This window comes from Schistocerca americana, chromosome 5 (assembly GCF_021461395.2).
Source record: "Schistocerca americana isolate TAMUIC-IGC-003095 chromosome 5, iqSchAmer2.1, whole genome shotgun sequence".
In the NCBI taxonomy this organism is placed as follows: domain Eukaryota; kingdom Metazoa; phylum Arthropoda; class Insecta; order Orthoptera; family Acrididae; genus Schistocerca; species Schistocerca americana.
In genome coordinates, this window is record NC_060123.1 from 301885231 (window position 1) to 301903436 (window position 18206).

Genomic DNA, 18206 nt, shown 5'->3' on the forward strand with positions numbered 1-18206 from the left:
CCTTACGCTACCATCTGATTTTAGTACAGTTAATAAAGGACTCGAATAAGGTGAATGAGACAATTCTATCACATTTCAGCTTAGCATTTTCCAAATCTCGCACTTGACCGTTTCGCGTCTTGCACATGGAATTGAATAGCTTGTTTTACAGTAGGTTGAGTGGGGCAGTACCTCCATTCGATATTCAAAGGCTTTTATTAGTCCAGGTTTCTTAGAAAATACTTGAACGTAATCTATTAACAAATTGTTAAGTTCATTCTACTGTGGTTTGGACAGTTCAATGGAGACGCGCGGGATTAGCCGAGCGGTCTTGGCGCTGCAACCCTGGACTGTGCGGCTGGTTCCGGCAGAGGTTCGAGTACTCCCTCGGGCATGGACGTGTGTGTTTGTCCTTAGGATAATTTAGGTTAAGTAGTGTGTAAGCTTAGGGACTGATGACCTTAGCTGTTATGTCCCATAAGATTTCACACGCATTTGAACAAGTTCAGTGGATTCACTAGCTTTGACGTTTAATTCATTTTCATCGGGAATTAGGTCTTTATAGTCATCGTCATTAACACTTTCAAACTCTATCCTGTCTCTTGACTGACCGTACCGTTGTCTTTTAGTCCACTGTCGTACTGTTATTTGAAGCCCGATAAACTTTGATTCCACTTTACTTCTTAACAAATTTACTGTTACCTGTTGCTGACTTACTACTAGAGTACAGGTCCCACACTCGATATCAATTTTAGCTTTCGTCTGTCTCAAGAATTCCATGCCCAGGAGACATGGCACTGATAGGTTTTTGACAATGAGGAAAATTAATGTTACTGAAAGAGACTCTATCTGGATTTTAAGCTGAGTTTGAAGATTTACACGTTGTGTTAGTGGACCAATTGCTCCCGAAACGGTACAACCTTGAATTGGAAGTAATAAAACTTTGCATACAGAAGATATTTGCTTAAATAAACATAAAGATGAGACATTTATATTAGCTCCTGTATCTACGATGGCTGTTACCGGTATTTTGGTTATTGATATTCTCATGGAAGCTTGAACTTGATCATCCCAAGCGTCATCATTGTCTTTCGTCTCAGTATCTGCTAATAGATCATCCCGCAAGTTCGTGTCTTTGTCATGTTTTGCTGTGGCTTGCGTGGAGTGTAACCGTTGTTGAAAGATGTATGTTGGCCTCCACCTTGATTATGCCACTTATTTCCTTTCCACTGGCGATTTGAACTGCAAGACTGATCGTTTTGATAATTGCCGTTGGCCGTTTGCGTGTTTCCATATTGCTGGGACTTTGTGTTATAATGTGTGTTTCCATACTGCTGTGGTGGCGAATTATATATTGGATTGTATCTCTGCCCGTTATTGTAGTTAGTTTTGTATTTACTGTTGGAGTACGTGCTGTGTTTATTTTTAAAACCGTTGAGGGGTTGGTACTGGCTGTCGCTGTGGCGCGCTTTCTCTCGGCTACCATTGTTGCCAGCCTACTCTGTATTGTGCTGGCTGCCTGCACTGAAGTGGGCGTTGCCAACATTAACTGTAACTCCTCGTAAATCAGATGTAAGGAATTTAACACTGATAGGAAGGTATCAGTATCTTCCTCAGAGACGTTTACTGACTTTTCTCTGATCGCAATAAGTATCTTTGTTTATGTGATCATAAAACTTCTTTGGCGGTGATTGGCGAATCCCACAACTTAATTTTCGCTAAATATTTCTCGAAATATCTCCTCAGGTTTCCTCACTGGTTGTTAAACACTTCGGCGTTGTAAACCTCTTTTTCTCAGGCCCTGCTGCACACCAGAACTCCACAATTTAGCTAAAAACATCTGTTCGATCTCCTTGTAACTGTAAGAGTCGACCATTTCGGTTCCCCATAAGGCAGCGTCTCCTACGATAAAACCAGTAACGAAGGCGGTCATTCCAGCTATTCGGAAAAATTCCTGAAAAATTTTCGGAGGAATACTATAGGACGAATTTCTCTTTTCTGTGGGTGAAAAGTCGGAAAAACACGATGCTTGATCACGCTTTCTTTCTGCATCAACCTGACAAAAGCTGGTCGGCTGGTACTCTGATTGAATTGTGTTGCTATAGAACTGTGGGTTTGAGAGTTATCAAGTGGTGAATGGTAATGTACCTGCTGTTGTTCACCACCTGTGGTGAATTATTCCACTCTCCTGACGCGTGATGTAGGGAATTTTCAACTCGACATTTGAGTGTACGAACTTCAACTATCTGCTGACACCATTCAGGTAAATCCTGAGCTAACGTTCGTCTTATCTGGCCTAATTCTGACATGACCGTGTCTCCTGTTTTTCCAGGGGCTGCCAGTATTTCAAAGGTTACATTTTTTGACAGTTTCCCTGAGTTCGTTCTTGATCTTCTTTTCTATGAATCTGTCTTTGTTTCTAATCCACTCTTGGTAGTGATCGGACAATGCTTCGGCGTGTGCCTTTACAGTAGTCTTTACTTGATCCTCTGTTAAATATAGATCTGTTTGGATAGAACATCGACAACATTATCGATCTTGTCTACTGCGGTTTTAACTCCCTTTACGTCATCAGAGATTGCATTATAATCTTCTTTTAATGTCGCAGCTTGTTTATGGTATTCCATCACTTTCGAAATTATCTCTCCCTTGGCTGCTTCGATTTTAGCATCTAACCGTTTGGATATGCCCTGTATTTTCGACGCTACTTGTGGGGCAATTTCTAACATCATGGCCTTGATCTGACTACTGATTTGGTTTTGTGCGTTACCCAACTGGGTATTTAAATCAGCTGTTTGTCTACTTTTAGTTCGGCCTTTACCGAGTTTAACCGTGTATTTAGCTCATTTATCTCTGTTTGCAAGTCTGTTTCTACTGAATTTATGTCTGTTTTTATTGAATTTATGTCTGTTTTTACTGGATTTATCTTTTCATTAAGATTTGCAAGGACCTGGTCTTTATTACGCCGTATTTCTTCGGCCTTCTCAATTCCTTCGCGGGCCTTTTTATCCATTTTTTTCCTGATTTTCACGTTCCTTTCTTTGTGTTTCAGTCTTTGACTTTCGAACTTGCTTTCCGTTATTGATTCGGTCATTGCAGCCGGGTCACTTAGCGCGTGATCGTAAGGGATAGTGAGGCCCATTCGGATCACCGCCGTCATGTGCTTTTGTCTGTGTCCGCTGTTTACCATCAGCCATGTTCGCGAATTATTTGTCAAACGTCAAGATGCTGCAGATATTATTGTCACTGCCGTCAGTCGTTTGTCTGTGACGTAGTGCTATGGCTTGCTGGGACCTGAGATGAAATTTTAACTGCGGATAACAATTGACGTTCAGGTACGTCAAGAAGACAAGATGGTTCCTATTTATTACAATTATCACTTTTGAGCGTAACTATCCGCCATATTGTAAAAATTTTGCACTTCTCTGAAAACAATAGTACACTTTCACTGAATTTAACTACCGAAGACTGGACTATAGAAAAAATGAAATAAAGGAGTTTAAAGGCGGCAAAAGACAGGGTTAAGTTTTGATCAACTCGAAATTGCTACGTCACTACGAAAGCTTGGCTACTGCGCATGAAAATTTCACTTACTTTTTGCTGTCTTGATAGCGGTACGGCTGGATACCCGCGTTTTTTGGTATTTCCTGCGTTCGTTCTTCCGGATCGATTAAGTAGTTTTTCTCACTTCTCTTTCTTGGATGAATTGCATCCACATGAAAAAATGAAACAGTTATGAGATCAAGAACTGAAATTTTTTAAACATATTCATGAAATGATTTTTGATCAGGTCCCTGTTCGGGCCCCAAGTGTAGTGTTTTATACACACACACACACACACACACACACACACACACACATATATATATATATATATATATATATATATATATATATGTATATATATATATATATCACTGCTCATCCATTCTAAGCCATACTGCCTGAACTACTGAATCACGTCCAACACCAATTAACAACAGCACTCTCATATTTTCTAATATGTAATACAAGTTTGCGACATCCAATCCTTAACTATGAAGTTTGTAGTGTTATAAGATATAATGATGTTTTGTGTGTAACTTGGCGACAGAATCAGAGATTTATTGAATTATCTTGTAGTAACAAGTCACTAAATACCTGACATTCTTTGGACATGAAGCAGCACATTAATTTGTTTGAGATTGGTAGGAAGCAACATTACCATTTCGGCGCGTTTTCATGACCGCGATGCAGTCATTCCCGGATCGACACTAAGGGACCAAAAAATTTACTGATTTTAAAAGAAATCAACACTACACAATTGAAAAGGATTGTTTCAGTAATTATAGGAAATCGACAATGTTCCTCCTGCCTCAAGGCTGCGTTCGTTCCATCAGTGTGATTGTAACTTCTGGAGATAAACTGATACAAAATGATTTACATTCAAGTAATGAGGAGATGGAGATAATTAAGGATAATTTTTCTAAATCAGCACACTTCATATATAACATAGGTTTTTTATTGCTACTTACCTTTTTATATTACAATTACAATTGCACGTCATAGGCAATACTTGAGATTAATGTCCTCTTTATAGTGCCTGCTCGTAATTAATTACATAAGACTATATGTTTTCTGATTGAGAAGACAATTAGCACATTTACAGACTATTTTGCACAAATTATAAAATACAGATTGCGGAACGCAGCAAGTCAGCATCCGCCTTTCATTGAACAGAAAGAGTAAAAGGTAAAGTGCTCAAGACCTCATTTGTCTTCAAACAACAGAATTATTTTTATATCATTAAACGATACGTGTACATAGAGATTTACAACCGCCGCGCAGGAGCGGCAAAAATAAAGAATAATAGACTCTGTTGCTGCTATGCGACGGTTCATTTCTTTTACATTACAATTGTTTGATAACTTCAGGCCATCAGGAGTTTACTATTGAGCGTATACTAATGTTTGTGAGGCGAAAATTACCAATATTACAAGTTCTGTAATTATAATCAAAGTTCACTTGACAAGCTTTCTAGGCGCTGTTAGAACATTGTTGCATGAATATTGTAACAGAATAGATATTATTACTGATTTTTTTTATTCATCTTCAGCAATCGCCGTCAATAATCTTTCTCTTTGTGTCTTACTTTCTTCGGTGGCCGTCGGTTATGATCAGTCAGTGGCCAAGAACTCAGTCCCCTGGTAGTGGTTGACAGCTACACCCACTTGCATTTCATCTCTATCTAACATGTTTTTCATACATTAAAACATGGAAGCTCCCCGTCTTGGATCATGTCTGTACTCTCGGATGGCCCTACAGCATTTAACCTATTCCGTCACCAGAACGTCACATGGAATACAGTAACATTACGACATTTGCGGACCCTTAAAAAGCATCGAATTGAGTGAAGTACTTCGCTGTAGGGTTTTACCGATGTTTCTCAATTTGAAGAAAAAATGGAGAGTCTGCTACGTATCTCTACATTTGACTTCATGTTTTATTTCTATATTCTCTTTCTCTTTGTCAGAGGGCGGTTATCCTAATTGAGGCTATCTATCCAGCAGCCCTATTATTTGCACCACTCATCATTCAGCCACCTCCTCCAGAAAATTATCTTCACTTGTGAAGTTCAGGTTTGTTCGTTGCGTATATTTTGTCTTTTCATTTCATTTATTGCGTTGTTTTTTAATGTAATGCTGAAATGCATTTTAGCATCATCTTTGTCAAGTGTAACATATATCAAAAATGTCCTGTTGCACTAACAGACGTTTACAAATATACCTTCTTCAGTGTCTCCTGATATGACTTTAGTTTTACTGACCAATGCTTTCATTACTGTCCCCTCTTCTTTCTCGCCTTTACTACTTCAGCCACATAGAGGAATTTGTCCTCAAGCAGTAGATTATTTTGACTTCTCGCTGCAGTTTTTCTGTTTGGTAGTACTGTGCTGTCCGCTTTCCTGTTCCGATTGCCGATGCTATGCAAGATGTAAGACTATCGGTATCCTTTAGTATGGGCAATTTACTCTGAAACTGACAGTGTGTTTTGAGACGCATGGGCTCTTAATATCGTAGAGTGCCTCTGAGACTTTGCTTCCTCGACTGCTGTTTCTGTTTGGCAAATATAATTTTGCTCTGAGAGGGGGACCAGTGATAGACTGTCACAATGTCTGGTTTTAAAATTGGCATTTCGGCCTAAAGGTATTCCGTTTAGGGTAGAGTATTTCATTTCGAGTGAACTAGCAATTTACATTTACCGTATCAGCTCGCTCTCTTGCCGAGAGTACCTGTGTAATTTCCTATCAGCCAAATCAATGTCTCACAATAGTCACACGACATATTTTTATCAGTCAACAGGCTGTATCTAACCGTAAGGACTCTGTCCCCAATCCTTCATCAAACTCCAATCCTGGGACGGAACATTGTACAATGTCATGCTCTCATGATGCACATTACTGCTTGTAGTTCCACTCTCTGTGCACATGTCGCGCTGAAAGCAGGTTTCCGAAGGATGGAAAGCAGATAATTTGGCGTTTGAAGTCTCGTCAAGATTATTAGACACGGAGATTTCAGAAAGGTGGCAAAGAAAATCGGTAGCGCCCTTTCAAAGGAACCCTCTCGGACATTGAGTTAAGCGATTTAGCAAAATTAAGGACAACCAAAATCTGGATAACCGGACAGCGGTTCGAACCTCAGTCCTCTCGAAAGAAAGTCCAGTCGTACCAGTGTGACACTGGTTGACTCCCAGAGATCACTTGCGTTAAATTACTGTGGAGTTGAGACACCATTATTACTGTGGTACTGTTGGTTAGAGTAATCACACATAAAGTTCACGTTCTTCATGCTGTGCTAAACTAGTGCACCGATTTGCTATTTCAGTGACGGCTCTGAAGAATGCTGGTTAGGTCAAAGTCTTGAGAAATTCATGTCTCAGTTTCTTAGTAGTTCTGCATCGATATCATATACCCATCCGCTTGCTGAAGAATCAAGACATCGCTCTCATAGGGACACTTTAGAAACTATCGGAAACTATAAATGTTTGATCTCTAGAGGTTTAAAACTATAGCTGTGTGGCTACACGAAGAATAATGTGCGTAAGACAGCACACTTTATTCATCTCTAATATTGTGGTATGGTCCGAAGGACGGGATCCCATGTTAAAAGTTACTACCTCGCTTTGGAACCACAGGTAAGGTCAGTCGCTGTCAGATGCGTGAGTGACGTCGGCGAAGACACGTCCTCAAGAGGTCCTATACGCCATCGCTGCCAGAAGTTACTTACGTTAGAGTGCAGTGCAATCATCGTTTACGACGACAGCATTGTCTTTACTACAGATCCAGCAGCGCGAGTTGTATTAGAGACCAGAGCTGCATATCGAAGCTTACAGTCAATTGTACACAGAGATAAGACCGTCATTTTGTATTGTAGTAAGTGATAAAAGTCAGAGACAGTAACGAGTACGTTTTGTCCTTCCTGTGGACATGGATACTTCCCAAGTTAAATATTTCAGATTGTTCATTTTTAGTGAAGTGGTCTAGTATCTTGTGCGTGTTATACCGTCTGCTCGATCTCCTCCAGAAGTAAATCTAGGCTTCCATATACCCGAATAATCTGGGTGGTGTCTATTGTCAACGGCTCCTTGACGTTTGCTTCAGTGTGATACACTATCGTACGAACGCCTACGGGAATCAACAGTTTGCGAGTAGGGGTTAATGGGCGATGTTGGAAATTTGAGACCGTCCGGGACCGTCTCCGGATGGCCGAAACGGTTAAGGCAACCGCTCCGAGAGGCGGTAAACCCATGTTCGAGTCCCGGTCCGGCACATATTTCAATTTTCACCAGCTGCGACATAATCGCGAATATGAACAGTGATCCGATACTATCAAGCTCTGAATTTCCGTGTAAAACAGAATTTGAGTAATAATGCTGATAAATTTGGTGGTTCTGGGGTTTACAAGATTTTTTGTAGCAGTTGTGACAAATTTTTATATGGGTCAAACTGGCCGTTCTTTTAAAATAAAGATCATGGACCATTTGCAGGTACATAACAAAACTGCATTGGGAATACATTTAGCATAAACTGGCCACACTCTACGAATATTAAGAGCTGTATGCGTTTTCTACACAGGGCTAAGGAGTGTCGCGGTGTCGAGCTGTTGGAGACTTACAAGACCAAAAAGCATGAACACACATACGTACTCAATGGACAAAGCGATTTTGTACCCAACACCTACTTTCCTTTGTGTGATAACATACCACAATAATCCTTTTTTTTATTATTGAGTTTCGATTCCCCCCGAAGGGGGGCGGGCTGGCAGCATCTTAGTACGCCGCTCTTCAGCCTACAGAATTTGTTTTAAAAAGATGAAGATAATAAATAATAAAAGCAGGCGATAAAATCGGTGACTTAAAATGGTAAAATGGCGAAAAATCGTGGAACTTAAAATATAAAACAAAGGCTTCATGATGCTAATAAAATACATATGAAGCAGACAGGTAAAATAACAGACAGGCAATTAAAAACCACGGCAACAGTCTGGTTTCTGTATACAAGAGATATAAAATTCACACCCGGCGACAGCATGATTTCTGTTCGCAACGCTTTGGAAAGATGAACAACACTGAACATTCACTTAAACACTGCACTAAAAATCTGGCACAAATATGACATACCACAGCTGAGTGCAGGTGGAAGGAACCTGGACAGATGATGGGAAAGAAAAGGGGGGAAGGAGAGGAAAAACGAAGTGGGGGGAGGGGGGAAAAAGGAACCGATGGAGGACGAGGACCCGTAAGAGGGGGGGAGGGTGCTGGGCAGACACGACAGGGAGTGGGGAATGGCAGAGGAGGGGAACACAAAAGGACTTGGGGGGGGGGGGGGGGGGGGGAGGCATAGAGAGGTTAGGCAGGGAGAAAACAGGATAGAATGGGGGGAAGAGGGAGCCTGGGGAAAGGACAGATGAAAGGAGGGGTGTGAGGATCAGAGTTGATAGGAGGGATAAATGGAGGGAGAGAGGGCATCATCTGGGAGGGGAAGTTGATGGAAGCCACCTTGGGAAAGGAGATGAAAGGTGTAGAGATGGAGGGTAGGGGGGATGCAACAGTGAAGGCGTGGCAGAGAGTGGGTATTGGAGAGGAGAGGAGCAACCAGGGGGTGAGGGGGATCAAGGAGGCGGGAGGTGTAGAGTATGCAGATATGTTCGAGGAATAGGAGCAGATGGGGGAAAGGAATGAGGTTGTAGAGGATTCGTGCGTGGGACAGGAGGCATATATGGAAGGCAAGACAGAGTGCATTGTGCCTGAGGATCTGGAGTGACGTATAGAATTTGGAGGGAGGGGGAGAGGAAGATATCCAGGCAGGACTGGCATAACAGAGGATGAGGCAGATTAAGGATTTGTAGGTGTGGAGGATGGTAGAGGGGTGCAACCCCCATGTCCAGCCAGAGCAGAGTTTGAGGAGTCGGAGGTGGTTGTGGGCTTTGGATTGGATGGAGTGGAGATGAGTATCCAGGTGAGGTGACGGTCAATGGTGAGGCCTAGGCTAATTTATACCTAGCCTTCGTGCTGATTTATGTTGAGAACAGTACGCATTTGCCTTACTTCCGTACATTCATCGCTCTAATCCAGTAACTGATTACATCCCACGTATTCATGGATTGCATGCCCAGACTATATAATTTTATTTATTGACTGAAAACATGTTCTATAAACGTTTTCTGTGGGAGACATGTCATGATGTATGAAAAGCCCTCTACTGGTTGAGTTCTTACGATTGTTGCGCACCTACGTAACGTCCTGGCGGCCGAGCCAACAGAGGGTGCTGATCATTGATCTGTCCATTCTTCAGTTTTTTGTTATATAGACATTTTATTTTTCATAGGTAATTTATAGGTTTCTATAGGCAATGTATAACACATATTTTATTTTTGACCGTAAATTCACCATAATAGTGTCAGACCTACTATCTTTATATATTTCCTTTTAGTAATTCTATACGGTTAGCTGTATTCGTCTTTTATTTATCACAAATGGTATCTATAACAGTTATCAGAATTTAAAAGCCTACTACATGTATTTTACCTAATGTGTTATTGTGGTGCTTACGTAAATGAAGAATACATCTAAGCCCACAGTAGCGACATCTATGAAGGATGTATGCAAATAGATTTCTGATAGCTACTGCAATTCAGTAGGTTCTGTACAATAACGCCAGTTGCAAAATGTCTGTCTGGACGTTGTGGGCTATTTTAAACCACATTTTAAATTTATGTGACGATGCTATGCTGAGTGTATTTATACGTTTTGACGATGCCATTACGGCTGTATCACATTAGGACATGGTGTATAACAGGCACGCTTTACCGTATTTTCGTTGTACATTTACCAGTTTGTATGTCTGGGCCCTCTGCCCCCAGCCACAACCATGTTACCTACCGCCACCTCAAACACTGCCCTCCCTCCTTCCTAGCAGTCCTTGCCACCCTCTACAACGTCATCTTTGCCACCGGCTTCTATCCTGAACTGTGGAAAACCTCCCATATCCTGATGTTCTCCAAACCCAACAAGCCTCCATCTGATGCCTTTTCCTGTCGTCCTATATGCCTCACCTTGGCGTTCAGCAAGCTCTTGGAATCCATTCTTATCTGGCGCATCCATCACCACCTCCACCGAAACCACCTCCTCCCCAACATCTAATGTGGCTTTCGACCTTCCTTCTCTGCCAATGACCAACTCCTACGCCTCACTCATCTCCTCTCCCTCCAGCTTAACTCCATTTGCTCCGCCATTTTTGTCTCCCTCGACCTCGAAAAGGCTTATGACCGTGTCTGGCATCCGGGTCTCCTGTTTTAGCTCCAGACCTACGCCCTTTCTCTCAATTACATCCCTGTGATGACCTCCTTCCTCTCTTGCCGCCCCTCCTACGTTACCATCCATAATGCCAATTACCACACCTTCTACCCCTCTGCAGGTGTGTCCTAGGCCTCTGTCCTCTCACCTCTCCTCTACCTCCACCTCCTGTAGACGGCAGATATGCCCCAACATCCTCCCCTCCAGTATACCTCTTGCAGTATGCCGATGACACCGCATTCCTTGCCCTCGCTCCTGCCCTCCAACGGACCCAACGCCTTCTCCAGAATCACCTTGACCTTTCTGCCACATGGTGTAACCAGTGGCTCCTGAAAATCAGTCCTTCCAAGACCCAGGCAATCATTGTAGGTCATACCACTTGCTCCTTCCATCTCCTGGATTTCTCCCTTACCATCTGCACCTGTCCTGTCCCCCCTCTCCCCCAACCTCACCTACCTTGGCCTTACCATTGACCGTTATCTCACCTGGATCCCTCATCTGCAGTCCAACCAATCCAAAGCCCACAACCGCCTCCGACTCCTCGAACTCCTCTCTGGCCGGACATGGGGGGCTGCACCCCTCTGCCATCCTCCACACCTACAAATCCTTAATCCGTCCAATCCTCTGTTATGCCAGTCTCGCCTGGATATCCGCCCCTCCCAGATTCTATAAATCCCTCCAGATCCTCGAGCACAATACACTCTGCCATGCCTTCCGTATACGCCTCCCATCCCACACGCAGATCCTCTACGACCTCATTCCTTTCCCACATCCGCTCTTATTCCTCGAACATATCCGCATACTCTACACATCCCTCTGCCTTGATCCCCCTCACCCTCTGGTTGCTCCTCTCTCATCCCCATCCTCTGCCACACCATCACTGTTGTGTCCCCCCTACCCTCCATCTCTACATCCTTCATCTCCTTTCCCAAGGTGGCCACCGTCAACTCTCGCTTCCAGATGATGCCCTCTCTCCCTCCATTTATCCCTGCTATCAGCTCTGATCCTCACCCTGCTCCTTTCCTCTGTCCTTTCCCCAGGCTCCCTCTTCCCCTCCTTCCATCCTGTTTTCTCCCCACATAACCTCTCCCTGCATCCCCCCCCCCCCACCGAGTATTTTTGTATTCCCAACCTCTGCCTTTACCCACTCCTTATCGCGTCTGCCCAGCACCCTGGCCCTGCGCCATCTCCATCAGCTCCTTTCCCCCCTCCCGCCACTTCGTTTTTTCCTCCCCTTCCCTCTTTTCTTTCCCATCATCTGTCCAGGTTTCCCCCTCTACCCTCGGCTGTGGTATGTCATACCTGCGCCAACTTTTTACTGCAGTGTTCAAGTGAATGTTCAGTGTTGTTCATCTTTCCAAAGTGTTGCGAACAGAAATCATGCTGTCGCTGGGTGTGAATTTTATGTCTTGCGAACAGAAACCAGACTATCGCCGTGTTTTTTAATTGTCTGACTATTATTTTACCTGTCTGCTTCATCAGACCCTTGTTCGATGTTTTAAGTTCCACGATTTTCCGCCATGTTACCATTTAAGTCTCCGATTTTATCGCCTGTTTTGATTAGTTATCATCGTCATCTTTTTAAAACAAATTCTGTAGGCTGAAGAGGGGCATACTAAGCTGCTTGTTTTTATACTTTCTTCGCATCTTTAGTGGGACGAAATTAAGCGTCACCCATCCACCAAAGTCAGCCCAGTTTGCAGGTGACTATAAGTTTAATTTAGTTTTGCTTATGTGTTTTCTTATTATTTATAATAGATGTGAATTATCTAAAAGTTTTGTATTTTTTTTATGTGTTTCATGTACGGAGAGATCGGCGCAACGAACGGGGACAGCATCTTCGTTGCCGCGACCAGAGAGGAAATTGCTGGCCGCTATACGTCGCGGGTCGACAGCCAAGGAGCAACAGAAGATCCTGGAACCGAGTTGTTGCGTCGTGTTTCTAAAAAATTAAAAATGAATTTTTATACTCTTTTTGTACAACAATGACATCAAATAGATCTTAGTCTTATTGAAATGTTAGTCACTGTCTGTCAACGCTCAAGTTCACATCTGTATGTGTAGGAAGCTAATAAAATAGTGTATGCTATTAAAGTTGAAACACGTGTCTTGAAGATTTATTTATGAAGAATTGTGTGAACGGATTAATAATATATTTGACAAGATTAGTAATTCTTACGTCGTTCACCGAAACTTTGAATCTAAAAAGTTTATTTAATGTGTGATTCTGATATCGATTAGATCAAGATAACGTGTGTCAATATAATTTCTGAGGAGAAACAAACGAAATTTAAATTCGAAAAAGTTACAAAAACCAATTGGCCCAAGTGATGTAATTCTTTGCACACGACTCAACTGATGTTTTACAGTTTCGTTCAAGAACCATTCTATGACAATTTAAAAAGAATATAAATCATTTTTGAAGTGGGTTGTAACTGACGTAGGTGACGAAGTCTGCACATGGTCATACATATATCAAACGAAACCTAAATACGTCGTTACACCGCACCGTGGCGACCTTAGAAACAGGACTTGTGTGCAACTAAGGCACACAGGTACGAAACAAGAAATCAAGAGTCCTTCGGAAGTCAACGCGAGTTTTCGTGGAGCCTTCACCAGCCAGCGGCGACTTCGTGGGTGTGGGCATCTGACGGAGCCGCAGCCAAGCAGTACGGTCACGCAGTTGTTCCACGAGAAGGCGCATCTGTTGGGCAGCAGCTGAACGCTGCAAACCCCGACAACCTTTTTTCTCCCTAAACTAATAGGCCCAGTACGTCAGCTGCGGGGCGTTCCTCCGGCTGATATTAGAGGTGTTGCTGAGGGCTTCGCCTGTCTACGGCGGTGCCGGGCGTGGTTGCAGCCAGCGACGTTTCCGGTGTTCGACTCAGCGTCCTGCCGGTTGCGGAAGCGGGGTCGCAGCATCTCAGCGGCTGCATCGACGGCTGTTACATCTGCAGCCCATAGCAGCACACTGATCATCGAGAACTACAAATTACAATATTAGTGTCCGGTGAGTTTGTTTCAAGTTGGAAGTGGAGTGTTGTACATAGGAAGTGTGCTTTTACAGGATTGTTGATTACAAGTTTGCGTGTGTAAATAGTTAATATCTTACAATAATGTCGGGAAGTGAAATGTCAGACGAAGAGCAATCTATGTCCGATAGGAGCATGAGATCCCTTTTTAGGGCGATAGCTAAATTAAAACAATCTAACGGGGATTTCCTAGCTGAATTAAAACAGTCTAACGAAGAATCTACTGCTAGATTAAAAGAGGAATTAAAACAGGCTAACGAGGAATCTACTGCTAGATTGAAACAGGAACTAAAACAGTCTAACGAAGAATCTATGGCTAGATTAAAACAGTCTAACGAGGAATCTACTGCTAGACTTAAAGGGGAGCTAACAAAATCAACAGACAGGTTGCAGGAATATCTTAATGAAACCAGTCGAGAATTAAGTGATAAAATAGAGTCTTCTAAAGTTGAAATGCAGGAAAAATTAGTAGGACTTAGTAATAAGATTGCTGATAATTGTAAAAGGTTAGAAGAACATATCCAGGAATCGCGCGAGGAAAAAGCTCGCATGCGACACGATATTACTGACTTATCCGAGAGACTAGATAGTGTCAATATCTTAGTTGTAAATGAAATACAGAAAAATAACGATATGTTACGAGATGAATTTTCTATGCAAACAGAAACTGTTCGCAGAGAATTATTGGAATCTATTAAAGAGGTCTCTACCAAACCTGGAGAGATTTCTTCAATAGATAATGTAGAATTAGAGACATTAACTCATCAAGTAGAAAAGGACCATACCGAAATCGAAAACATGAAATTTTTAATTACTGAAATATGCAGTAATCTTGAGACTGCCAAAGATAATAATATTGACGAAGGTACAGAGCGTTCACATCGTGAACACAGTGAAGAATCGATATTAGCTAATCGCGTATCCAATACAGAAATGCGGATACAGGAAATTACGAAACGGTTATCGGAATTAGATAATAACGAGAACATTTCAGGTAGCAGAGGTAATAACATAATCAGAGACAACAGTCGCATCGAATTTGCTAGCACGGATGACAACAATATGAATAAGGCAATCACGGCAAGCCAATCCGATGCAACTCCGTCTCTGCCAGCTAAACAAAATCCGACTATTTCTCTCGCAGAATGTCTGGATGACATAACAACAAATTCACATGTAGCAAGTCGATTTCCTGTATTCAAACCTGGAGGCGAACTGCACCCTATAATCTTTATAAAAGCTTTTGAAACATCATTATCTCCTAAATGGAGTAATGAAAAACGCATTCAATTTGTAATAGGACATTTAGAGGCAGAAGCTGCGGAATGGGCAGTACTGCATAGAACTGAATTCAGGGATTGGGATGATTTTGTTAAGCAGTTTAAACAAAATTATTGGTCAAGAGGAAAACAACAACACTTAACTTTAGAGTTGTTAGACCCTCCTCCATATTCTAAACGGTGGGGAGGTTATAGGAATTATTTTGAATGGCATTTAAACCGTGCTAAATTAATTGAAGAACCAATTATTGAAAGTCATTTAATACGAGTCCTAATTAGTAGGTTACCGTATTACGTAAAGGAAAGAATGATAGAAAGAGAATGGTCACAGCCGTGCGAATTGTTAGGATATTTAGAGCAGTTAGATATACTTAATAGAGAAAGGGAAGACGAGAAGTTTAGATTTGGTAGAAATGACAATCCTCGAAATAATAATAATGATTCAGAACCACGAAAAGCTAATAACAACAATCATAGTCGGTTCTGTTATATAAAACGTCAATCTAAAGATAAAGAGAGCCAGCAAAATCGTGGTAATAACTCTAAAGTGCGGAAATTACACAATAACGATCATGAGATAAATCATCCTCAAGTAATTAATGAAGGTCAAGTGGTAGGTGACGTCATCATAGAACGTTCGGAAAACTAGTAAAGTCCTTTAGTACGGGTCAACTAAAGGGAACTATTGGTCAAGATTATCCAAGACCCAATTGCAATTTATCTTTAAGCTGCCAAAAGGACGGTGACTGGCAATAAGATTTACTTCAGGAAGACAATCAGATAAGGGAGAATGTAACATATAAACCCGTTATTAAAGGTTATATTAAAGATACCGAAGTAAATATTATAGTTGATTCGGGTAGCGAAGTAAGTATTTTATCCAAAGAATTATTTCAGCTTAAAAGAAAATATTGGAATTTCCCGACTTTACCTGTAACTGGGGTGAAAATTGTAGGAGTTACTGGTAAAAGAAGTCAAAATATTACTGAAGAAGTTTATGTAACTTTTGAAATTGCTAAACAATTAATTGCTCACTCTGTACTCGTCGTAGCCAACTTAAATGTGGCCATAATTTTAGGTATAGATTGGCTGTGTAAATATAAAGCTATATTAGATTTTAAAGATTCTTCCTTAACCATCCATAAGGAGGCATGTACTTTTAAGGTGAGGTTCTCTAACAGTCAAGTACCTGAAAATTGCTACGAGTCCTTACAGATTAAGTACGCACCGACCATGAATCTATTAACAGATTTTAGTGATCTTGGGTATGCAGTATACCAATGTCAGGCTAGTAATAGTATCGAAACCGAAGTGAAAGAAAAATGTTTATCTACGAATTGTCTATCCGAGCAAGAAAAGGAAGAGTTGGAATCTTTGATGTTAGAATTTAGAGCCGTCTTCTCAGATGAACCGGGGAGAATTAAAGATTACGTTTGTAAACTTAAGATTAAAGATAAGAAACCATTCTTTAAGAAACCTTATCCTATTCCAGTACAATTCAAAGAAGCGGCTAGTAGAGAAATAAGTAAGATGCTAGAACAAAACATTATCGAACGATCATGTAGCGCTTTTAACAGTCCGTTGTGGGTAGTTAAGAAAGCCACTGGTGGGGTACGACTGGTTCTGGATGCCCGTGAATTAAATAAAATTATAGAGATGGAAAGAGACAGACCTATTCCTATGGAGGACGTACTTCTTCAGATCGCTGGTTCTCGTTATATGAGTACAATGGATCTAACCTCTGGCTACCATCAAGTAACATTACACCCGGATTCACGGCAATATACGGCTTTTCTTTTTGAAGGCAGATCATATCAGTTCCAAGTTTTACCTTTTGGACTTAATATATCAGTGTCAACTTTCATTAGGGCATTAGATTCTGCTTTGCGTCAGCAATTGTTACAAAAGATTATTTTATATGTAGATGATATTTTGGTAGCTACTAAAACGTGGGAAGAACACGTAACGATATTACGGGAATTGTTTAACCGTTTAATTGACAGAGGAATTACTTTAAAATTATCTAAGTCTTACTTCGGAAAGGAGGAAGTGAGATTTTTGGGGCATATAGTGGACAGTAAAGGTATTAGGCCAGACCCAGCACGTATTGAAGCTATTGCTCGATGCCCGAGTCCTAGAAATCGGAAACAATTGAAATCATTCTTAGGAATGGTAGGATTTCTGAGAAGATTTCTTCCAGGGCAGGATATTGTTAATCCTACATTACTAGATTTATTGAAAGAGAAGTCAGTATGGCTCTGGGGACAAAAGGAAGAGGAAGTTTTTAATAAGATAAAAGGAGCGTTAACCAAAGCCAAAATGTTATACCACCCAGATTTCGATCAGGACTTTGGTATGTGTACGGATGCCTCTGATTATGGTGTGTCTTGTGTAATATTCCAAGGTGATCTGACCAATGAAGAGGGATTATATCGGCCTATTGGATTCGCCAGTCGAACTTTAAATAAACATGAAAGAAATTATTTTGTATCCGAGAAGGAAGCTCTCGCAGTGGTATGGGGTTTTCAACGATTTAGAGGATTATTAATGGGAAGAAAAACAATCGTATATACTGATCATCAGGCTTTAATCTTTTTGAACAATTGCCGGTTACTTCACCGTCGGCTATTACGTTGGGTATTATACTTGCAAGAATTTCAGTACGAAATTAGGTATATAAAAGGATCTCAGAATGTAATTTCAGATGCTTTGTCAAGGCTTCCCGTAGGAATGGAGAATATTAATATTGCAGAAGAACCAGGAACAAATTATCATGTTTATTTCCTTTTGACTAAGGAGAACGAACGTAAGGTTAAACGGATAGTAACTGCTGTTAGATGCAATCAAAGAAATGACGATCAATATAGGGACCTTATACAAAACCTTAATAATGGGGACGAAACAGTTAACACCCGGGGTGTGTGGTTATATTTTAACGACTTGTTGTATTGGAAAGCACAGAGGGAACACCAGAGATGGAAAATCTGCATTCCGAAAACGGTTGTGGACGAGTTAATTACTTATATTCATGAAGGTTACGGGCATTTTGGAATTCATAAATGTATTAAACATCTAATGAAGT